Genomic DNA, 25,644 nt, shown 5'->3' on the forward strand with positions numbered 1-25,644 from the left:
CCAGAACACCCTGAAATGAGAGACAGTGGGAAGTCCGCTGTAGGTGGAAATGTCACTTCAGCCCTTTCTCAGTGGCCTCGGGGGTGGTACCGACTGTAGGAGATCGCGTCCCTCTACTTCGACGCCTTAAGCGTCTCGGACAGACAACAGACTCCAGCGCGGACGTCACGCGGCTGGGGGGAGCGATTTGTCCACCCGGGCGGCTCCTCTTTCTGAAGCTGAAGCCCAAACAAAAGCCGAAGCGGAAGGCGGGGTGTGGGGGGTGGGTTGAGCTCTGCGGCGGGAGGCGTGTTGGTTGTCGCCGAGCCCTCTGGGAGTGGTAGTCCGCGACGGCGGGAGGTTTGACTGCGGCTGCCGGCTTGGTGCTCTCAGAACTCCATCCCCCGCCGGCCCCCGCGACCTAGGCCTTTGCCTTTTCCTGTCCAGGGGACTAAAAGCCTCGCTGTGGCAAGGTGAGAAGATTGGGGAAGGGGTGTACACCTTCCCGCCAAACGCTCTGAGTTTCTGGGCTTGGCCTGCTCAGGTAGAGCACGTTCCGGGTTTTGCAAACTCACCTCTGGGGAAAGAGCGGAGGGAAGAGGGGAGAAGCGGCCTGAACGACTGAGCTTGCATCGGAGCGGGCTGTCACTCGGGGAAGTTTCTTTGGGGAAACGCGTCGGAACGGTGGCTTCTTGCCCGTGGAGTCCTGTCCAGAGGGGCGGCGCGTGCTCCTGCAGGGTTCGGTTGCGAGCAAAGTAGGGGACTCAGTCCGTGGCTGGGAGAACTCGAGGGACTGTGGGGGTCGTGTCTGCCGAAGCCTTAAGGAAAAGGCAAAGTTACAGTGGGTGAAGACCCAGGTGAGAGGAGGGAGGTGGAGAATTGGGAGAATTATAGTAGTGGGAGTAGGAGACAGCTAGAGAGGGAAAGTAGTGGGTGGGTGGGTGGGGACCCCTTTGATGCCTTGAGCTCGGGCCGCAGATGGCGGTGGCGAGGGGTGGGGAGTGAGGGCCAGACCAGTAAGTCCGTCACTCTTCTCCCGGACCCCCACCCCCGGCTCGATTGTGAGAGCTAGTGCCCTGATAGTAGGTGGCTTGACATCTTCCTGTCTTAAAATAGCAGAGCTAGAAGGGGTCTTTGAGAGTTGCTATCAAGTGCGTTGAGACTTTCCAGATGAGGAAAGTCAGGCCCACCTAGATGAAGAAATTGAGTCGCTCACCACCAGACAACCAGTTATTGACTGAAACCTAATTTTCATGACTCTCAAGCCTTGCCTTAACCTATTGCTGCGATCAGTATATTAGCAAACTCTAACCTGTTCCCCCTTCTTTTATCTTTTTACTGGTGTTATATGCAAGGTAACCAGGCAACCCTTGAAGGCAAAGGCTTTAAACTTTTCAATGCATGGGTGCAAAGACGCTTCAATCCTTTCAGATTCTTTGCGACCCTATGGGGCTGTAACCCGCCAGGCTCCTCTCTCCATGGGATTCTGCAGACAAGAATGCTGGAGTGGGTTGTCATGCCCTTATCCAGGGACTCTTCCTGAACCAGGGATGGAACCAGCGTCTCTTCCCTCTCTTGCACTGTCGGGTGCATTCCTTACCACAAGGGCCATCTGGGAAGCCCTTAAACTTTCCAGTAGGTTAAAGAAACCTTGTTTTAACTTGAACAAAAATCTCCTTGCATCACAAACATCTACAAACTTCATGTGAAGATGACAGATAAGTAGCAAACTAAAATATCACCTATAGATTCTTTGACTGGAAGAAATTAAAGTTCAGCTTTCCCACGGTGTGCCCACTAGAGCTCTGAGAATCTTTAGCCTTAGATTTCTTCTCTCAATCTTAAATGCTGCATATCTCAGTTACATACGTAAAAGTAGTTACTGTTTATTGTGATTTTCATAATACCCTGAAAAGTTACAATAAAAGATAAACAGCATAGGAGGATGGGAATGCATGAATTACAAATTAAAATAATGATTTATAGTATTATTTTTTTAAAGGAGATATGACCATAAAAGTAAAAAAAAAATATCATTAATAGGTTAAAAACCCCTACCAGGCCAGCATTTTATAATACACTTAAATTTAAGTCCATTACCAGTATACCAGTATTCTTTCTTTTTTCCTCCCTAGACATAACTTTAGAGCATTTATAATAGTGTTCCCCAGTGTGGGAGGATAGGTTTTCTGGTACTACTGCATTGTTTTAACTGGTAATTTCTTTATTAAACCACATTCTCTCCCAGCACTGTCAAATTAACAGCTCTTGAAGGATTTGTTCATCCAACTGTCACATCAGAATTTAAATATTATAGCTCCTGTTGGTTGACCATTAAGCAATTCATAAGGAAGCGATTTGGATAAGTTCATTTCTGGACTTTATAGAAGTTATAGACTTACAATACATAGAAGAACATACATATACATAACAAAACTGCTTTCCCCAGGCTGGCTTTTTAATGGTATGGTTCCATTAGCTTTTTTTAAAAATATTTACTTATTTTGCTGCATCAGGTCTTAATTGCAGCATGTGGGATGCTCTAGTTGTGGCATATGGAATCTAATTCCATGACCAGATATTGAACCCACCAGGCCCCTTGCATTGGGAACACAGATTCTTAGCCACTGGATGAACGGGAAAGTCCCCCATTTGCTTTTATATTGGTGTACTGGATAGGTGCATAAACTATGACCAAGCTTGGCCCACTGCCAAATGTATGTACTTTTTATGTAGTTTTACTGGAACACAGCCATGCTTACTCATTTATATATTTTCTTTTGTGCTACAAGGTAAAGTTGAGTAGTTGCACAGACCATATGGCTGGCAAAGCCTAAAATATTTACTATCTGGCCATTTATACGAAAAAAAAATATCAACCTCCAGCCTGGTAAACTAAATATAAATGTAGTATCTAAAACTCTGCCATGTGCAGAAGTATTAGTTACTAGTAATTCTCACTCATAAATGCATGTATGGTGGGTTCATTATCCATTTCTTTGGGGGAAAAGCCAGTGCCTGTTAGCGCAGATTGTTGCTAGCATCTTGGCGTATGTATTGAGTTGGCCAAAAACTTCATTTGGTTGTTTTCTGTAAGATGCTGTAGTAGTGCTTTGTTGACTTTAACTTCATTTGAAACAGTTCTGTTAGATTGTATTGTAACAGCTGTCATATCAGTGAGCATTAAAAAAAATCATCAAAATTGATGACTTTTTGTGTAGCTATTTTAATATTGAAGAGGGAAGGAAAAAAGCAACATTTTTGGCATTTTATGCTTTCTTATTTCCTGAAAGGTAAAAAGGCAACTGAAACACAAGAATAGACTTGTGCAGTGTATGGAGAAGTTGGCATGACTAATCAAACGTGACAAAATGGTTTGTGGTTTGTGCTGGAGATTTCTTGCTTTCTTTTCTTTCTTTCTTTCTTTATGGCTATGCTAGGTCTTTGTTGCTGTGTGGGCTTTTCTCTAGTTGCGGAGAGGAGGGGCTACTGTCTAGTTGCAATGCATGGGCTTCTCATTGCAGTGGCTTCTCTCGTTGTGGAGCACAGGCTCTAGGGTGCACGGGCTTCAGTAGTAGTTGTGGCACATGGGCTCAGTGGTTGTGCCTCCCAGCCTTTAGAGCACAATCTTGGTAATTGTGGCACATGGACTTAGTTGCCCAGTGGCACGGGGACTCTTCCCAGAGCAGGGGTCAAACCTGTGTCCCTGCATTGGCAGGTGGCGTCTGTAATCATTGAGCCATCAAGGAAGTACAGTACTGGAGATTACTTGCTGGGTGATGTTCCATGTTAAGGTAGACCAGTTGAAGTTGAGAGTGATCAAATCGAGACACTAATGAGAACAGTCAACTTTATATCATAAGGGAAATAGCCAACATGCTCAGAAAATCCAAATCCAGCATTGAAAATCATTTGCACCCGCTTGGTTGTATTAATTGCTTTGATGTTTGGGTTCCCTGTAAGTTAAGCAAAAAAACCTTGACCATATTTCTGCATTCAATTCTCTATTTAATGAAAATTCCATTTTTAAAACAAATTGTGATGGGCAATAAAAATTGGATACCTACCATACAGTAATGTGGAATGAAAGAGATCATGGGGCAAGTGAAATGGACTACCACCAACCACACCAAAGGTTGATCTCCATTCAGAGAACATGATGTTGTGTATATGGTGGGATTGGAAGGGAAGTGTCTACTATGAGCTCCTTCTGGAAAACAGAACTATTAATTCCAACAAGTGCTGCTCCCCATTTGACCAACTGAAAGTAGCACTCAAAGAAAAGAATCTGGTATTAGACAACAGAAAACACATAGTCTTCCATCAGGATAACACAAGACTGCATATTTCTCTGATGACCAGGCAAAATCTGTTACAGCTTGGCTGGGAAGGTCTGATTCATTCGCTGTATTCACCAGACACTGCATCTTCAGATTTCCATTTATTTCAGTCCTTCCAAAATTCTCTTAATGGAAAATTTCAATTCCCTGGAAGATTGTAAGAAGCACCTGAAACAGTTTCTTACTCAAAAAGATAAAAATCTTTGGGACGATGGAATTATAAAATTGCCCGAAAAATGTCAGAATGTAGTGAAACAAAATGGTGAATGTTATTCAGTCACTAAGTTGTGTCCTACTGTTTGCAACCCCCTGGACCCCTGGACAGCAGCATGCCAGGCATCCCTGTTCTTCACTATTTCCCGGAGTTTCCTCAAGCTCATATCCATCGAGTCTGTGATGCCATCCAACCATCTCATCCTCTGCTGCCCCTTCTCCTGCCTTCAGGCTTTCCCAGCAACAGGGTCTTTTCTGTGATGAGTCAGCTGTTTGCATCAGGTGGCCAGAGTATTGGCACTTCAGCTTCAGCATCAGTCCTTTCAGTGAATGTTCAGGGTTGATTTCCTTTAGGATTGACTGGTTTGATCGCCTTCTTGTCCCAGGGACTCTCAAGAGTGTTCTCCAGCACCACAGTTGAAAGCATCAGTTCTTTGGTGCTCAGCCTTATCTATGATCTAACTCTCACATCTGTACCTGACTATTGTAAAAACCATAGCTTTGACTATATGGACCTTTGTTGGCCAAATGATGTCCCTGCTTTTTAATATGCTGTCTAGGTTTGTCATAGCTTTCCTTCCAAGGAACAAGCGCCTTAATTTTGTGGCTGCAGTCACAGTCCACAGTGATTTTGCAGCCCAAGGAAGTAATACCTGCTATTGCATCCACTTTTTCTCCATCTACTTGCCATGAAGTGATGAAACCAGATACCATGATCTTCGTTTTTTGAATGTTGAGTTTTCAGCTGGCTTTTTCATTTTCTTTTCACCCTCCTGAAGAGACTCTTCAGTTCCTCTTCACTTTCTGTCATTAGAGTAGTTTCATCTGCATATTGGTGAATATGTTGCAATCGGTGAATATGCTGTTCAATAAAGTTCTTGGTAAAAATGATGAAAACTGTATCTTCTGTTTTTGCTTTAGAACCGCAGGAACTTTTTGGCCAACCCAGTACTATAAATTAGCTTTCTCAAAGAATTGTGAAAGGAAGTTTCTGAACCTGGAGTGGAAAGGACTGACATTCTTTGTAATATGGTGATGCTTGCGGTTAATACCTTTAATTTATTTTTTTCCCATTTATTTTTTGATTAGTTGGAGGCTAATTACTTTACAATGTTGTACTGGTTTTTGTCATACATTGAAAAGAATCAGCCATGGATTTACATGTATTCCGCATCCGGATCCCCCCTCCCACCTCCCTCTCTACCCGATCCCTCTGGGTCTTCCCGGTGCACCAGGCCCGAGCACTTGTCTCATGCATCCAACCTGGGCTGGTGATCTGTTTCACCCTAGATAATATACATGTTTCAAAGCTGTTCTCTTGAAACATCCCACCCTTGCCTTCTCCCACAGAGTCCAAAATTCTGTTCTGTACATCTGTGTCTCTTTTTCTGTTTTGCATATAGGGTTATCATTAGCATCTTTCTAAATTCCATATATATGTGTTAGTATACTGTATTGGTCTTTATCTTTCTGGCTTACTTCTCTCTATATAGTGGGCTCCAGTCTCATACATCTCATTGGAACTGATTGAAATGAATACCTTTTAAAAGACATTACAGGAGCTTCCTTTTGATGTTCTCTATGTTCTTTTTGTGGAGATAATGTTTCAGCATAGGTATTAGCAAGCCAGTTATTAATAAGCTGTTTTTGTCTTGAGGCCTCATACTAAAACCAATCTTAAATGATTAGGGGCTCATTATTAAATGACTTATCTTTGATGTTAATCTTGCATCTGGGACTTTGTTTTAAAGGTCAGAGGACTGAATGAAATAGAAGTGAGTATGTCTGTTTATGTCATTTTGTGTATTTAGTCTCCTGTAATAGTATTAGTCTATGACAAAAATAATGCTTTGGAATATTTAACAGTTTACTTAACCATTGATAGTACTGTCCTGTAATATTAGCTATGAAACTCCAGTTCACCTCTCAGCCTAATGCATCAGATTTTATGATATCTTATAGTTCTCATCAAGACTTTCAAAAAAGATATTAAATTTCCTTTGAGACAGCCTTCTGGGGGAATTTAAAGTTGAGGCAACTGAAAATTATCCATTTTCTTACAATTCTTCATATTTATTTGAATATTATTAAATCTCTGAAAGGCACTGGGAACTTTGGATTTGAACTTTGAATGCATTCATGATTTATTTTAAATCATTGAAATATCAGTTTTCTACTTGTTTGTAATAAAAGGCTAATTTGACAATGCAAATTTCAGGTTTGCTCAGGAAAAAAAATAGATGTTTGTGATTAAACTGGAACTTTTATGTCAATTCCTGAATATCCTTCATATTTTCCTCAACCCTGATTGCTACTTTTTATTAAGGCTGACTGAAATTTAAGAACCTTTTTAGATTTTCCTCTTTTCTGGTTTCCTAACATTCAATAATCAGTGAAAGTATCATCTCTGGGAGTTCAAAGAATCCTGTTTGTAAATTCAGCCACATCCTGGTGTAGTTTAGGAACCAATACAGTGGAGAGCATTGGTTAGCAAAGTAAGTGAGAACCATGTAAGTGTAAGCATGTATTTCCACCATTGTTTAAGCAGGTAACTTTTTCCCTACTCTGACTTGGTTATTGACTTTTCATCTGTTTCACTGCTACTATAAGGATTATTGCTGTCTAGGGAAATACCTACGGCTTCCCTGGTGACTCAGACGGTAAATATTCTGCCTGCAATGCAGGAGACTCAGGTTGGATCCTGGATTGGGATGATCCCCTGGAGAAGAAAATGGCTACCTACTCTAGTATTCTTGCCTGGAGAATTCCATGGGCAGAGGAACCTGGTGCGCTCTAATACATGGGGTCACAAAGAGTCAGATATGTCCATGGGGTCACAAAGAGTCAGATATAGTAAGGAAATGCCTAGGGTTTCCCTGGTAGCTCAGATAGTAAAGAATCTGCCTTCAACATAAGAGACCCAGGTTCGATACCTGAATTGGGATGATCCCGTGGAGAAGAGAATGGCTACCCACTCCAGTCTTCTTGCCTGGAGAATTCCATGGACAGAGGAGCCTGCTGTGCTATAGTCCACAGGGTCACAAAGAGTCAGATATGATTGAGTGACTACCACCTACTTACTTACTAAGGAAATATCTAGAGTTTCCCAGGTGTCTCAGTGGTTAAGAATCCGCCTGCCAATGCAGGAGACCCAGGTTCAGCCCCTTGGCCGGGAAGATCCCTTGAAGAAGGAAATGGCAAACCACTCCAATATTCTTGCCTGGGAAATCGCATGAACAGAGGAGCCTAACGGACTATTGTCCACTGGGTCACAAAGAAGTCAGACCCAACTTAGCAAATAAACAACAAAGTGTTCCATTGTACATATACCACACCTTCTTTATCCATTCATTCATCTGTTGATGGACACTTAGGTTGCTTCCATGTCTTGACAGTTTTAAGTAATGCTGCTCTAACCATTGAGGTACCTGTATCTTTTTGAATTAAGGTTTTCATTTTTTTTTTTTCAGATATATACCCAGAAGAGGAGTTGATGAGTCATATGGTAGTTTTATTTTTAGTTTTTCTGAGAAATAGTCATACTGTTTTCCACAGTGGTTACACCAATTTACATTCCCAGCAACAGTGCATAAGTGTTCCCTTATATCGGCATACTCACCAAGACTTGTTATTTCTTACCTTTTTGATGATAACCATTCTAATGGGTGTGAGGTGATATCTAATTGTGGTTTTCAATTTCCCTGATGATTAATGATGTTGAGCATCTTTTCTTGTGCTTGTTGGCCATCTGTATGTCTTCTTTATAAAATGTCTATTCAGGTCTTCCGCCCATTTTTAAATTGGGCGGAATTTTTAAATTGTTTGATTTTTTCGTTGAGTTGTATGAGCTGTTTCTATATTTTGAATTTTGACCCCTTATCAGTCATACCATTAGCAAATATTTTCTCCCATTTAGTACGCTGTCTGTTTTGTCACTGGTTCCTTCGTGTTATGCAAGAACTTTTAAGTCTGATTAGGTCATATTTATTTTTGCTTTTATTTCCTTTGCTTTAGCATTTGTTGTTCAGTTGCTCAGCCATGTCCAACTCTCTGTGACCCCATGGACTGCAGCACGCCAGGCTTCCCTGTCCTTCACCATCTCCCGGAGTTTGCTCAAACTCATGTCCATTAATTCAGTGATGCCATCCAGCTGTCTTGTCCCCTATCATCCCCTTCTCCTTGCTTTAGCACACAGATAAAAAAAAAATACTGCTGTGATTTATGTTAGCATGTTCTGCTTATGTTTTCCTCTAGGAGTTCTTATGGTTTCCAGTCTTATATTAGGTCTTTAGTCCATGTTGAGTTTATTTTTGTATTTGGTGTGAGAAAATGTTCTAATTTCATTCTTTTACATGTAGTTGTCCAGTTTTCTGAGCACCACTTTTTGAAAAAAACTCTTTTCTCCATTGTGTATTCCTGCCTCCTTTGTCATAGATTCATTGACTGTGAGTGCATAGGTCTGTTTCTGTGCTTTCTATCCTCTTTAATTGATCTGTTTGTCTGTGTTTGTGCCTATGTCATAGTTGTGATTTTTATTATTATTTGTTTTTGTAGCTTTGTCGTATAGTCTGAAGTCAAAGAACATTATTCTTTTAACTCTGTTCTCTTTCTCAAGATTATTTTAGCTATTCAGGGTCTTTTGTATTTCCATACAAATTTTAAAATAATTTTTCTATAGTTCTGTGAGAAAGGCCCTTGGTATTTTAATAGTGATTGCATTGAATCTGTAGATTACCTTGGGTAGTATGGTCATTTTAGCAGTATTAATTCCAACCCACGAACATGGTATATCTTTTCATCTATTTGTGTCATTTTCAATCCCTTTGATCAGTGTCTTATAGTTTTCCAAGTACAGGTCTCTTGCCTCCTTAGATAAGTTCATTTCTAGATTTTTTATTCTTTTTTGATGCAGTGGTACATGGACTTATTTTCCTAATTTCTTTTTTGAGTAATTCATTATTAGGGTGTGGAATTAACAACAGGTTTCTGTATATTAATTTTGTATACTGCAACTTTACTGAATTCATCAATGACATCTGGTGGTTTTCTGGTGGCAGTGTAGGATTTTCTGTGTATAATGGAGATTCCGTTATAGGTTACTATCCTTTTTCCCTTAGCTACTTTTAAAATTTTTTCTTCGTGATTCACTGCTGACAGTTTTTTGTTGTTATTTTTTATGGCTTTATTGGGTTTTCATTGCTGCATGGGCTTTCTCTAGCTGCAGCAAGCATGAACTGCTCTCTAGTTGTGGTACAAGGGCTTCTCATCACTGTGGCATGCATGCCTGGGCACATGGGCTTCAGTAGTTGTGGCTCCCAGGATTTAGAGCACAGTCTCAATAGTTGTGGTGCATGGGCTCAGTAGCTCTTTGGCATGTAGGATCTTCCTGGATCAGGGATGGAACCCATGTCTCATGCACTGGCAGATGGATCATTTACCACTGAGCCACCAGGGAAACCCCTTTTGACAGTTTTAATATGATGTGTCTTAGAGAAGTTCTTTTTGCATTGAGGTAATTAGATGTTCTCCTAGCTTCATAGACTTGTATATCCAGTTCTTACCACAGGCTTGGGAAATTCTCAGCTATTATTTCTTTAAATAAACTCTGTCCCCTTCTCTCTTTTCTGGAAAACCCAACGTCCTAATGTTGTCCTTCCTAAAAGAATCAGTCAGCTCTTGTAGAATTTTCTGATTTAAAAAAATATCTTATTTTCTTCCTCTGCTACTGGTATTCTTTCTCGATTTCTATCTTCAAACTTGCCAATTCTGTCTTTTATCCAGTCTGCTCTACTTCCGTTGCTTTGTAATTCATTCTTCGTTTCATTTATTGAATTCTTCAGCTCTAGAATTTTCAGTTAGTTCTATTTTACAGTTTAAATCTCTTTGTTAAAGTATTACTTCTGCTCATTAATTTTATTCCTGAGCTCATTGAATCTGCTTTTTTGAGTTTTCTTTTACTTTGTGGAGTTTCTTCATGACAAATATTTTGAATCTGTTTCAATTAGGTCACAATATTTCATTACTTTACATTTAGTTTTTGGAGAATTGTCATTTTGTAGTGCAGTGTTCGGAGAAGGCAATGGCAACCCACTCCAGTACTCTTGCCTGGAAAATCCCAAGGACGGAGGAGCCTGGGAGGCTGCAGTCCATGGGGTCGTGAAGAGTCGGACACGACTGAGTGAATTCACTTTCACTTTTTACTTTCATGCATTGGAGATGGAAATGGCAACCCACTCCAGTGTTCTTGCCTGGAGAATCCCAGGGACGGGGGAGCCTGGTGGGCTGCCATCTATGGGGTCACACAGAGTCGGACACGACTGAAGCGACTTAGCAACAGCAGCAGCGCAGTGTTACTATGGTTCACGGTGCCTAATGAACTGTTTCTCCACAGACAAATTTCAAGTGGCAAACACCTTTTGGCTTGATTATAACAGATTCAATAGATTAGAAGTTAGAGGCCTTTCTTCTCTTTTCCAGTAAGTGGTGCACAATCTTTTGATTTCTCCTACCTGAACTACCTGTAGTTATATTTGAATCTTCACTCTCCATCCTCCATCCCTTCTGTTGGCAGTGTTACCCTGGGCACTCATTATTGCTTCTTGTGCCTCCAGGGTTGCTGGTGCCTTGCCTTCTGCTCTAGCCAGGATGGTGGTCCCTTACTTCATATCCAGGATCTCCTGAATTACAGGCTCTGACATTGCAGGGGGAGGGAGAAGAGAGCGGCACCTATGCTGGGTGAAGTGTTGTAAGGTTCTCTGTCTTGGCCTCTGTGTTCATGGCGGCTTCTGAGGCAGGAGTCGTGTGCCCACCTCCCCTGGTGCTATCCAGTCTTTTGGGGCTGCAGTCTCAGCTGCTAAGCTGGAGGGCTAGGACTACAGGCACCACCATCACTCTTCTCTTGGTCTCTCCCTCCCTCAGTTTCCCCCTCTTCTAAATATTCTATCTAGTCTGCTCACTCTTAGATGTACAGATGTGTGGAATTCTCCAGCATCCTAGTGTGTTGGGTGGAGGCACTTTTGTTATGTTATAGATGTTTTACTGGTTGTCCTTTGAAAGGAACAGATAAAGGTAGCTTTTGTTCTACCATGTTGCCAGCACCCTCTCTTCAACTTTCAAATACATCCATTGAGTTTTAAATTTTGGCTATTATGTTTAGTTTCATTATTTTTTTTCTTTGTTGTTATTTATCTGGGCCTAAGTGTTCACTCTAGTCCTTTTCAAGCATGCTGTTAATTTTTGAAAATATCCACATTTCCTTTATTTGTTTAAAGGTAGGAAGCATAATTGTTTTATAATTTTATTCTGATAATAAGAATGTGGTTGAAGCCTTAGTGAAGCTGTTTCTTCTGGTTCTCACTAATAGCATTTTGTTTCTTTATATATTGGTTTATATTTGACAGTGTAGTGTTCATTGTTCTTGAAGAATTGTTTGCAAGCCTTTTGTGAGGCCTAGGATCAGTATTTTCTGGATCCTCAAGGAAAAGATTTACATTTGCTTCAGCCAATTTACTATAAGCTCTACCAAGCAAGTAACCTGAAATTATGTTCATAGCTTTAAGTGTTCTTTGATCACCTTGCAAATCCATGAGGTACAGTTTGTAGTGTATAAGATTTCCCTCTACACAGACACACACACAGAAACATACAAACACACACACAGGCTGTGGTCAGTGTCAAGAAAACTTGTTTGCAATTCTCTTGTGAGGGAGTGAGGCACTTTTTAGTTCAGTTCAGTCGCTCAGTTGTGTCCGACTCTTTCTGACACCATGGACTTCAGCACACCAGGCCTCCCTGTCCATCACCAACTCCTGGAGTTTACCCAAACCCATGTGCATTGAACTAGTGATGCCATCCAACCATCTCATCCTCTGTCCTCCCCTTCTCCTGCCTTCAAACTTTCCCAGCATCAGGGTCTTTTCAAATGAGTCAGCTCTTCACATCAGATGGCCAAAATATCAGAGTTTCAGCTTCAACATGAGTCCTTCCAATGAACAGCCAGGACTGGTCTCCTTTAGGATGGACTGGTTGAATCTCCTTGTAGTCCAAGTGACTCGCAAGAGTCGTCTCCAACATCACAGTTCGAAAGCATCCGTTCTTCGGAACTCAGCTTTCTTTATAGTCCAACTCTCACATTCATACATGACCACTGGAAAAACCATATTCTTGACTAGACGGACCTTTGTTGGCAAAGTAATGTCTCTGCTTTATAATATGCTATCTAAGTTAGTCAGAACTTTCCTTCCAAGGAGTAAGCATCTTTTAATTTCATGACTGCAGTCACCATCTGCAGTGATTTTGGAGCCCAAGAAAATAAAGTCAGCCTCCGTTTCCACTGTTTCCCCATCTATTTACCGTGAAGTGATGGGACCAAGATGCCATGATCTTCGTTTTCTGAGTGTTGAGCTTTAAGCCAACATTTTCACTCTCCTCTTTCACTTTCATAAAACGGCTCTTCAGTTCTTCTTCACTTTCTGCCATAAGGGTGGTGTCATCTGCGTATCTGAGGATTTTGCTATTTCTCCCGGCAGTCTTGATTTCACCTTGTGCTTCATCCAGCCCAGCGTTTCTCATGATGTACTCTGAATAGAGGTTAAATAAGAAAGGTGACATTATACAGGCTTGATGTATTCCTTTTACTATTTGGAAGAAGTCTGTTGTTCCATGTCCAGTTCTAACTGTTGCTTCCTGACCTGTATACAGATTTCTCAGGAGACAGGTCAGGTGGTCTGGTATTCCTATCTCTTGAAGACTTTTCCACAGTTTATTGTGCTCCACACAGTCAAAGGCTTTGGTGTAGTCAATAAAGCAGAAATAGATGTTTTTTCTGGAATTCTTTTGCTTTTTTGATGATCCAGTGAATGTTGGCAATTTGATCTCTGGTTCCTCTGCCTTTTCAAAAACCAGCTTGAACATCTGGAAGTTCACGGTTCACATATTGTTGAAGCCTGACTTGGACAATTTTGAGCATTACTTTGCTAGCGTGTGAGTTGAGTGCAGTTGTTTAGTAGTTTGAGCATTCTTTGGCATTGCCTTTCTTTGGAATTTCTTCCTGTTAACTCCTAATCTGATGGTGAAGCGCTCTGTAGTCACAGCTGTATTGAAAATAGGGATGGGGGTGATATGTTATACACATTCCTTGCTTTGGATGAATTTTGGTGTTTGTCTTTTATTTCCCTGCGATTCCACAAGATGTTGAAAACCCCAGCACAGTTTCTCCTGGCACAGCAAATACCTTCAGAACGGAACCAACTTGTTCGAGCTACTTACTTTCTAGGTTCCTTAAATTCACTTACAAATGGTCTGCTTTTCCTTACTATTGAAAAATTTTTTTTTTTATATTTTCCCCAGTATTTTCAGTTGTTTTCGTCAGGAAAATGAGCCCAAATAGCCTAATCTGTTTTATTACTGGAAATGGATTGCCTTGCTTCTTTTTTTATTAAGCTGGAAAATAAGTAGTAACTTCTTTTCAACTTAGCAAATTTCTGATGATATAAGTATTTTAGACATATATCTCATTAAGATATCTTCAGCAAATTCCTGTGTTTTTTATTTCTTGTACATGCAAATGTATTACCTATCAGTAGTAAAATAATTCTTATATTAAACTTTATATTATTTCTCTTTTCTGATTTATTACAGGACTGATTTCTTTAGTGCTTAGAGTCTGAGAAAAATGGCAAATATGGATAGTGATCCTAGGCATCTTCCCATCCCTGAGGGAGATCATGAAATAAATCCTGGACCTATGAATATCCAGTTTGATTCATCAGATATAAGATCTAAAAGGTAAGTGTTTAAAATAAAACATTTGTTTCAAAATTAAGACTTTTATTTATTAAAATAGAACTCATTATAACCAAATATATAGAGATTTTAGAATAAAATATCTAATTTCTTAAAGGATCTGTATGTTTGTATATAAAAGAGAATATACATGAATGCATTTTCTCACTTATATTTGCCTTTTTAGACTAAACTCCGTTATCTCTGTCAGGCATGGCTGAAGTAACTTTTATGAAGTAATGTGCATGTAACTCATTTAACAAATACATATTGATTGTCTGATCTGTGCAACGTATTACATGAAGTCAGGCTTCCCCAGTGGCTCAGTGTTAAAGAATCTACCTGGCAATGTAGGAGATGTAGGTTCGATCCCTGGGCTGGGAAGATCTCCTGGAGGAGGAAATGGCAACCCACTCAAGTATTCTTGCCTGGAGAATTCCATGGACAGAGGATCCTGACCTGCTACATTCCATGGGGAGGAAAGAGTCGAACACGACTGAGCAACTTCACTTCACTTCTCGCAGCTGTACATGATGACTGGGAAAACCATAGCTTTGACTAGAAGGACCTCTGTCAGTAAACTGATATCTCTTCTTTTTACTATGCTGTCTAGATTTGTCACAGCTTTCTTTCAAGGAGCAAGCGTCTTTTAATTTCATGACTGCAGTCACAGTCCACAGTGATTTTGGAGCCCAAGAAAACAAAGTCTGTCACTGTTTATGTTGTTTGCCCATCTATTTGCCATGAAGTGATGGGACTGGATGCCATGATCTTAGTTTTTTGAATGCTGAGTTTTAGGTCAGCTTGTTCACTCTCCTCTTGCACCTTCATCAAGTGGCTCTTTACTTTCTCCTGGCTTTCTGCCCATGGAGTGGTGTCATTTCCATGCTGTGCTGTGCTTAGTCACTCAGTCATCTCTGACTCTTTGCGACCCTATGGATTGCAGCCTGCCAGGCTCCTCTGGCCTTGGGGATTCTCCAGGCAAGAATACCAGAGTGGGTCTCCATGCCCTCCTCCAGGGGAACTTCCCAACCCAGGAATCGAGCCCATGTCTGCCTCATTGCAGGCGGAATCTTTACAGTCCGAGCCACCATGGAAGCCTGTCATTTGCATATCTGAGGTTATTGATATTTCTCCCAGCACTCTTGATTCCAGCGTGAGTTTCATCCAGCCCAGCACTTTGTGTGATGTACTCTGCATATGTTAAACAAGCAGGGTGACAATATACAGCCTTGATGTACCCCTTTCCCAATTTGGAACCAGTTCCTTGTTCCATGTCTGGTTTTAAGTGTTGCTTTTTGATCTGCATAAAGGTTTCTCAAGAGGCAAGTTTGGTGGTCTGGTATTCTCATCTCTTTCAGAATTTTCCACAGTTCTTTGTGATCCAAACAGTCAAAGGCTTTAGTGTAGTCAATGAAATAGAAGTAGATGTTTTTTGGGAACTCTCTTGCTTTTTCTAGGCCCCAACGGAGGTAGGCAATTTGATCTCTGGTTCCTCTGCCTTTTCTAAATCCAGCTTGTACATGGGGAAGTTCTCAGTTCACATACTGTTGAAGCTGAGGTTGGATAATTTTGGGCACGATCTTGCTAGCATATGAAATGAGTGCAATTGTGTGGCAGTTTGAATATTCTTTAGCATTGCCCTTCTATGGGAGTGGAATGAAAACTGACCTTTTCCAGTCTGGTGGCCACTGCTGAGTTTTCCCAATTTGCTGGCATATTGAGTGCAACACTTTCACGGCACCATCTTTTAGGATTTGAAATAGTTCTGCTGGAATTCCATCACCTCCACTAGCTTTGTTCATAGTAAAGCTTCCTAAGGCCCACTTAACCTCACACCCCAGAATGTCTGACTCTAGGTGAGTGAGCACACCATCGTGGTTATCTGGTGTATAAAGACCTTTTTTGTACAGTTCTTTTGTGTATTCTTGCCACCTCTTTTAATCTCTTCTGCTTCTGTTAGGTCCATACCTTTTCTGTTCTTTATTGTGCCCATCTTTGCATGAATTGTTCCCTTGGTATCTCTAATTTTCTTGAAGAGATCTCTAGTCTTTCCCATTCTGTTGTTTTCCTCTATTTCTTTGCACTGTTCCCTTAAGAAAGTCTTCTTATTTCTCCTTGCTCTTCTTTGGAATTCTGCATTCAGATGGGTATATCTTTCCTTTTCTCCTTTGCCCTTCTCTTTTCTTCTTTGCTCAGCTATTTGTGAAGACTCCTCAGACACCTGTTTGCCTTCTTGCGTTTAATTCTCTTGGGGATGGTTTTGGTCACTGTCTTCTGTACAGGGTTACAAATCTGTGATGGTAGTTCTTCAGGCAATCTGCCTATCAGATCTAATCCCTTGAGTCTATTTCTCACTTGCACTGTATAATCATTAGGGATTTGATTTGGGTCACACTTGAATGGTCTAGTGGTTTTCCCTACTTTCTTCAACTCAAGTCTGAATTTTGCAATAAGAAGTTCATGATGTCAGCCACAGTCAGCCCCTGGTCTTGTTTTTGCTGACTATATAGCGTTTCTCCATCTTCAGCTGGAAAGAATATAATCAATCTTTTTTTGGTATTGACCATCTGGTGATGTCCATGTGCAGAGTCATGTCTTGTGTTGTTGGAAGAGGGTGTTTGCTATGACCCATGCATTCTGGCAAAACTCAGTTAAAGTTTGCCTTGCTTCCTTTTAGACTCCAAGGCCAAACTTGCTTGTTACTCCATGTATCACTTGGCTTCCTACATTTGCATTTCAATTCCCTATGATGGAAAGGACATCTTTTTTTGTGTGTTAGTTCTAGGCTTCCCTGTTGACTCAGAGGGTAAAGCGTCTGCCTACAATGCAGGAGACCCGGGTTCAATCCCTGGGTTGCAAAGATCTCCTGGAGAAGGAAATGGCAACCCACTGCAGTTTTCTTGCCTGGAAAATCCCATGGATGGAAGAGCCTGGTAGGCTACAGTCCATGGGGTCGCAAAGAGTCAGACAAGACTGAGCGACTTCACTTTCACTTTTAATTTTTCTAGAAGGTCTTCGAGGTCTCCATAGAACTGTTCAGCTTTGGCTTCTTTGGCATCAGTGGCTGGGGCACAGACTTGGATTACTGTGATAGCAAATGGTTTGCCTTGGAAATGAACCAAGATCATTAAGTCACTTTTGAGATTGCACCCAAGTACTGCATTTCAGACTCTAATGGCACCTATAAAGGCTACTCCACTTCTTCTAAGAGATACTTGCCCACTTTAATAGATATCATGGTCATCTGAACTAAGTTTGCCCATTGCCATCCACTTTAATTCACTGATACATAAAATGTTGATGTTCACTTTAGACATCTCCTGTTTGACCACTTCCAATTTACCTTGATTCATGGACCTAACATTCCAGGTTCCTATACAATAGTATTCCTATACAATGATATTACAGCATCAAACTTTACTTTCACTACCAGACACAGCCACACTGCCTGGTGTTTCTGCTTTGGCTCAGCCTCTTCATTCTTTCTGGAGCTATTCCTCCACTCTTTTCCAGAAGCATGTTGGGCACCTACCAACCTGGGGAGTTCGTCTTTTAGTGTCATACCTTTTTACCTTTTCATACTGTTCATGGTGTTCTCAGGGCATGAATGCTGAAGTGATTTTCCATGCCCTTCTCCAGTAGACCACATTTATCAGAACTCTCCACCATGACTCATTCATCTTGGGTGACACTACATGGCATGGCTCATAGTTTCATTAAGTCACACAAAACTGTGATCCATGTGATCAATTAGCTTAGTTTTGCGCGATTGTGGTTTTCATTCTCTCTGCCCTCTGATGACTGAGGATAAGAGGCATGTGCAAGCTTCCTGGTGGATGGGCCTGTCCATGGGGAAAACTGGGTCTTGCTCTGGTGGGCAAGGACATGCTCAGTAAATCTTTAATCCAATTTTCTGCTGATGAGTGGGGCTGTGTTCCTACCCTGTATTTTGACCTGGGACCAAACTATGATTGGCATAATGGCAACCTCCTTCAAGAGGATTTGTGCCAGCATGCTATGCTTCCCAGGACTGCTGCTGTAAGTGGCCCTAACCCCACAGCATGTCGTTGTTGACCCAGGCTTCCACTGGATACTCCCGAACACTCACAGGCAAGTCTGGCTCAGTCTCTTGTGGGACCACTGCTCCTTTCTCCTGGGTCCTGGTGCACAAAGGTTTTGTTTTTGCCCTCTGAGAGTCTCTGTTTTCCCAGTTCTGTGGAAGTTCTGTAATGACATCTCACCGATGTTCAAAGTCAGTTTCCCTGGAGATTCTCAATCCCTTTTGTCAGATTCCCAAGTTGGGAAGTCTATTGTGGGGCTTAGAGCTTTCTCAGGAGTGCCAGAACTTCTTCGGTGTAATTGCTCTCCAGTTTGTGGATCGCCCGCCTGGCAGCCCTATAGCGGGGTTAATGGCGACCTCCTCCAAGAGGACTTCTGGCACAAACAAAATAAAGCAGCTATGGAAGTACCTAGGTGATGCTATGGTGTGATTTCAGACAAGTCCTTGTATTGTTAAGAACGTGAGTTTTCTGAGCTGTGCCAGACTCAAAATGCCATCAACCATTCAGCAGCAATCACATTTTTAAAGGTCTTTAGTTGTAAATGTTATATGTTTAGACAAAGAAATTTCTCTGGACCATATGTTGGGAAAAAAAAATGAGTTTTTCTCTATCCCTTTCCTGAGAACAAAGAAGATAAAGAGAACAGTGAGCAGGCCTGAACATTCCTAGTTTCTTTTTACTTTAACTGTTCTGATCTCTGCATGTCTGTAACTGTTTTCTGCCCCCTAACTCTACAGGAGCTACACTTCACACCTATTTTTCTTCGATTCTATGCTAAATATATCCTATATCTGGTTATTACCCTTACAACACCCTTCCCCTTGTAGTTACATATCAGATAGTAGGCCACTGATTCACTGAACTGCCAGGCTCAATGGATGTGTTACTGAGCCAGTCTATGACTGACTTTGAAGCAATGCAAGAGAAAGGAATCAAGATCCTAACACCTTTGTTCCTCATCAGTGACTCCTGACTTGGAGCCCTTAGATTATATAAGCCCCTAGATTCCTCATAAACAGGGGGCTCTTTTTGAGGCATGAGCCTACTTTGTTCTCCTCTCTGCTGGCTGAGAATTAAAGCCACCTTTCTACTGCCTGCCCACTCTATCTTTGTGTTTTTTGTTTAACTTCGGTGGGCAGAGAAGGCCAAGATTTTGACCAGCAACATGATGGAACTTGCCTGAACACGTGCACATGTAACCTTGGGCTCCGTGATGGCCGTGACCTTCGTGAGGATCAGGTATCAGACAAGAGACAGTGGGAGGACAAGGACAGTGGGAGACTTCTTCACAAAATCTGGCTAAGATATGCACAATGCACCACCGTTCACCTTCAAGGCGGATTCTGAGCTGTGTGAATTCAGCTTCAGAGCAATTTTTATGGCCTTGGGGCCTCACCACCTAGGAGAGCCACTCCATCAGTTTAAGAGTCCATCTGCCAGTTTCAAAAAAGTTCCCCATTAAAATCCTACAGGAAGGCTAAGAGTGGTTGAAGAGGAAAAGTTAAAATTTTACATGACCTCCTTCTCCTTCTGCCTCTGTAACTCAGCTTGGCCCTTTCAAAGTCTCGATCACATAGGTCACATAGCCTCAGAAAGTGGGGACATGCAACACTAGGAAGTGGAGTTTATTTCACTCACCCTTGTCCTGCTGTTTGCGATCGCCCAGTCCCTGCAAACCTGCTTAATCATTCCTCTCCAGGTCAGGCATCCCCATCACTGTTCCCAGGCACGCAAAACCACTAGGTTTAAACCAGCCTATTAACAGCTAGTGTTGCCCACTACAGTCTGTCTATAAAAACTCTGTAATCCCTTTGTTTGGGGCTCAGAGCTTGGAGTGTTAAATCCTCTGTGCCCGCTGGCATAATAAACCTGAGTTCTCCAACTCTCTGAACATGGTGCTTGGTTTCTCGAGTACTGGTTTCTGTAACATGTCTGGAGGCTCCAGTGAGATTCCAACTACGCTGGCCACTTCAGACACCAGACGGTTGGCTCGGCTGTGCTGGAGCAAAGGAACCCCAAGATGATAGAGGAGGCACGCCACCTGACGGTATTCTAGGTTCTCCTTTGGAAAGGTGTTCCGACTCTTCGGACGGCCGAACCCCAACTGAACTCATTGGAGGGACAGACCAACTCACCAGGAATGATCACAGGATAAGATAAGGCCCTGGGGCCGGTCCCCAAGCACGAACCTATCCCAATGGCTAGAAGAGGAGACTGATCACCTCCTTGGGCTCCCAGAAAGGAAGCATCAGATAGGGAGACCTGGGGACTTGGGAAGAAGGGAGGCATTGTATTAGCCTCTGAATGATTGTGAGTGTGTGATTGCTGATTGAAAAGAAACTTGAAAGAAACTTTTGGAAACTACAAAACCAATTCTTTTTGCATGTGCAATTAAGAACAACTAGCTTGTTAAAAGACCTGCCCAGGGAAAAGCTTGAAGTTAACCCTTTCCATGTCCTTGAAATATACAGTCAGCTTTGCCTGAGACCTCAGCCTTGGGCAAATTAGAACTTCAAATGGAAGGGAAAAAGGGGGGGATGTCAAAGAGATACTTTAAATCTCAAATAGAAAACTATAATATCTCACTCAATCTGTCTGTCTGGATTTATGTATGTCTCAGTGTATGTCTTTTTTCTGATAGTATTGTTGAAATTGTAGTTCTAATTTAATTGCCCTAAAGAAAAATAAGTGTTTAAAAACCAAAGAATTCTAAATACAAAAAAAAAAAAAAACTAAAAAAAAATTTGAGATTCATGTGAACTGGGAAATATTCAATATTAAATATCTAGTATCAATGTTTGTTTGCGAATCTAATAAGAAAGTAGGATGTGTGTTTTAAATAAAGAAGATATAAAAAATAAAATTACCTTTTATAAAGGGAAAAGAAAGTAGGTCTGACTTGCAGGTGGCTATTACAGAAAGTGATTAAAAGGTTTGTGGAAGGTGGACCCTGTAAAAATGTTTTGTGCATGGTTGGGACTAAGTTTAAAATAAATATAATTAAGGTTTACCTAAATGAGTTTAAATTAAGCTGGTGCAAAGACTTAAATTTGGCCTTTCTCTCTGTTAAGAAGACATACTTTCTTCAGATGTTGAACTGCTTTTAATAATAGATTTAAGTTCCTTTACCTCTTAATTGATCTCTTCTATATTAACCTTTGAAATCTTTTGTTAAATTTGGCTAAGTAAATAATTATTATTTCACAGTAACTTACATGGTCCTGCCTGACTATGATAAACCTTTTGATATTTATCGGCAAAACTTCCTAAATAACTTGACTTCTAGCTAACTTTGGGATGCTTCAGAGGGCCCCTGAGACACCCCAAAGAGTTATTAAGCTACCTGGGTTCCCTGGACATGTTAAATTACATGGGAAGTGCTGTTAAAGGGGTGAAAAATTCTTTACAGGTTATACTGTATGGCTGATATTACTAATATAGATATCCTAAAATTGTGTGAAATTCATATAGATCTGATATGCCCTGATAAAATATGGTCAATTATAATTCTAGTTCTCATATTAAAGTGTTATGACCAGGTTTCTTTGTCAATTGCAATAGAATCAGATTTTAAACATGGCTTCTATGATTTTACTCTCATGCCTTTAGAAGAATACAGCTAGTTCCTCAAGATTTATGGAGAAGACTTTATCAGATTAAACAGATAAACACATTTTGTTATTAACAGGAAGGTGGTACCAGACGAATTTGGTCTCTCTGTTTAGAGAACAAGGTTTTCTTAAAATGCAGCTCTCAATAACAGACTATAAATTTCTTTGCCTTTAAGTGATTTTCATTGGTTTTTAAAATGTTTTTGTTACTTTGGTAACATAAATAAACATTATTTAAGATTATGGTACATGTAGAAAAAGCTCATTCTGCTTCAACAAAAATAACCCTTCAAGGTTAGACTTTTACAGTCTTGATATCCTTAAAACATGGTGACAGTCTGCTCTTACATCAGGAAATTAAAAATAAATAAACAACAGCTAAACATCAAAGATCCAGGGCTATGGGAAATCCAAGATGGCCCCTTAGCTTTTCCCAGCTCCCTGATAGACCTCATTTTTATTTGATGGGTTAAAGCCTTACCTGCATACAGTGTTAATGCCCTCACAATGGTTTCTCCAAAAAAAAAGAAGAAAGAAAAGAAACAAATCATGTTTCATTAAATATTAAGTTCTAGTTTTGTTAATTAAGGTCTGTGCTATTAAGACACACTTCTGAGAGTTCCTTGTTATGTTATATTGCTTAAAGTTTTAATTAAATTATTAAAAAAGGCACTCTTAAGATTGTTTCTAAATCTTACCTCAGCAACCAGTCTTTGGATAAAGGTCAGATGCTCTATGATGTACAACCAGGATATTAACACTTGACTATAATCATTTAACTGAGACAGGTGTCATGGGGTATACCGGGCTATAACCAATGAAAGTTCTTGACTTAAATTCTTGCTTGTGACCTTACTAATAATTGCTAGCTATATTATTTTCTATGTAGCTTGTTTCAGAAGATTATTTCTTTTTTTTTTTTTTTTTAATATTATTTTATTAGTTGGAGGCCAATCACTTTACAACATTTCAGTGGGTTTTGTCATACATTGACATGAATCAGCCATATAGTTACACGTATTCCCCATCCCGATCCCCCCTCCCACCTTCCTCCCCACCCGACTCCTCAGGGTCCTCCCAGTGCACCAGGCCCGAGCACCTGACTCATGCATCCCACCTGGGCTGGTGGTCCGTTTCACCATAGATAATATACATGCTGTTCTTTCAAAACATCCCACCCTCACGTTCTCCCCCAGAGTTCAAAAGTCTGTTCTGTACTTCTGTGTCTCTTTTTCTGTTTTGCATATAGGGTTATCACCACCATCTATCTAAATTCCGTATATATGTGTTAGTATACTGTAATGTTCTTTATCTTTCTGGCTTACTTCACTCTGTATAATGGGCTCCAGTTTCATCCATCTCATTAGAACTGATTCAAATGAATTCTTTTTAACGGCTGAGTAATATTCCATGGTGTATATGTACCACAGCTTCCTTATCCATTCATCTGCTGATGGGCATCTGGGTTGCTTCCATGTCCTGGCTATTATAAACAGTGCTGCGATGAACATTGGGGTGCACGTGTCTCTTTCAGATCTGGATTCCTCAGTGTGTATGCCTAGAAGTGGTATTGCTGGGTCATATGGCAGTTCTATTTCCAGTTTTTTAAGAAATCTCCACACTGTTTTCCATAGTGGCTGTACTAGTTTGCATTCCCACCAACAGTGTAAGAGGGTTCCCTTTTCTCCACACCCTCTCCAGCATTTATTGCTTGTAGACTTTTGGATAGCAGCCATCCTGACTGGCGTGTAATGGTACCTCATTGTGGTTTTGGTTTGCATTTCTCTGATGATGAGTGATGTTGAGCATCTTTTCATGTGTTTGTTAGCCATCTGTATGTCTTCTTTGGAGAAATGTCTGTTTAGTTCTTTGGCCCATTTTTTGATTGGGTCATTTATTTTTCTGGAATTGAGCTTCAGGAGTTGCTTGTATATTTTTGAGATTAATCCTTTGTCTGTTTCCTCATTTGTTATTATTTTCTCCCAATCTGAGGGCTGTCTTTTCACCTTACTTATAGTTTCCTTTGTTGTGCAAAAGCTTTTAATTTTCATTAGGTCCCATTTGTTTATTTTTGCTTTTATTTCCAATATTCTGGGAGGTGGGTCATAGAAGATCTTGCTGTGATTTATGTCGGAGAGTGTTTTGCCTATGTTCTCCTCTAGGAGTTTTATAGTTTCTGGTCTTACATTTAGATCTTTAATCCATTTTGAGTTTATTTTTGTGTATGGTGTTAGAAAGTGTTCTAGTTTCATTCTTTTACAAGTGGATGACCAGTTTTCCCAGCACCACTTGTTAAAGAGATTGTCTTTTTTCCATTGTATATCCTTGCCTCCTTTGTCAAAGATGAGGTGTCCATAGGTTCGTGGATTTATCTCTGGGCTTTCTATTCTATTCCATTGATCTATATTTCTGTCTTTGTGCCAGTACCATACTGTCTTGATGACTGTGGCTTTGTAGTAGAGTCTGAAGTCAGGCAGGTTGATTCCTCCAGTTCCATTCTTCTTTCTCAAGATTACTTTGGCTATTCGAGGTTTTTTGTATTTCCATACAAATTGTGAAATTATTTGTTCTAGTTCTGTGAAAAATACCGTTGGTAGCTTGATAGGGATTGCATTGAATCTATAGATTGTTTTGGGTAGAATAGCCATTTTGACAATATTGATTCTTCCAATCCATGAGCACGGTATGTTTCTCCATCTGTTTGTGTCCTCTTTGATTTCTTTCATCAGTGTTTTATAGTTTTCTATGTATAGGTCTTTTGTTTCTTTAGGTAGATATACTCCTAAGTATTTTATTCTTTTTGTTGCAATGGTGAATGGTATTGTTTCCTAAATTTCTCTTTCTGTTTTTTCATTGTTAGTGTATAGGAATGCAAGGGATTTCTGTGTGTTAATTTTATATCCTGCAACTTTACTATATTCATTGATTAGCTCTAGTAATTTTCTGGAAGAGTCTTTAGGGTTTTCTATGTAGAGGATCATGTCATCTGCAAACAGCGAGAGTTTCACTTCTTCTTTTCCTATCTGGATTCCTTTTATGTCTTTTTCTGCTCTGATTGCTGTGGCCAAAACTTCCAACACTATGTTGAATAGTAGTGGTGAGAGTGGGCATCCTTGTCTTGTTCCTGATTTCAGAGGAAATGCTTTCAATTTTTCACCATTGAGGGTGATGCTTGCTGTGGGTTTGTCATATATAGCTTTTATTATGTTGAGGTATGTTCCTTCTATTCCTGCTTTCTGGAGAGTTTTAATCATAAATGAGTGTTGAATTTTGTCAAAGGCTTTCTCTGCATCTATTGAGATAATCATATGGTTTTTATCTTTCAATTTGTTAATGTGGTGTATTACGTTGATTGATTTGCGGATATTAAAGAATCCTTGCATTCCTGGGATAAAGCCCACTTGGTCATGGTGTATGATTTTTTTAATATGTTGTTGGATTCTGTTTGCTAGAATTTTGTTAAGGATTTTTGCATCTATGTTCATCAGTGATATTGGCCTGTAGTTTTCTTTTTTTGTGGCATCTTTGTCTGGTTTTGGAATTAGGGTGATGGTGGCCTCATATGAGAAGATTATTTCTTATGTTACCAAATGTGTCACAGAGCCTGTGATAAAATGCTGATATGCAGTTCCATATGAGATCAATAATTGTAAT

General features: G+C 40.5%; 1 long non-coding RNA gene across 3 annotated transcripts in view; it reads left to right on the plus strand.

The window, feature by feature from the left end:
- The first annotated feature begins 369 nt into the window (after nucleotides 1-369).
- The window catches only part of LOC136154266 (uncharacterized), a 35,851-nt gene continuing 10,576 nt past the window's right edge, over nucleotides 370-25,644 (plus strand). For all 3 annotated transcript variants that reach the window (XR_010660504.1, XR_010660503.1, XR_010660502.1), the window contains exons 1-2: nucleotides 370-452; nucleotides 14,172-14,318. This is a non-coding gene — a long non-coding RNA (uncharacterized lncRNA). The remainder of the gene's footprint in view (nucleotides 453-14,171; nucleotides 14,319-25,644) is intronic.

Source organism: Muntiacus reevesi, chromosome X, assembly GCF_963930625.1.
Source record: "Muntiacus reevesi chromosome X, mMunRee1.1, whole genome shotgun sequence".
Lineage (NCBI taxonomy): Eukaryota > Metazoa > Chordata > Mammalia > Artiodactyla > Cervidae > Muntiacus > Muntiacus reevesi.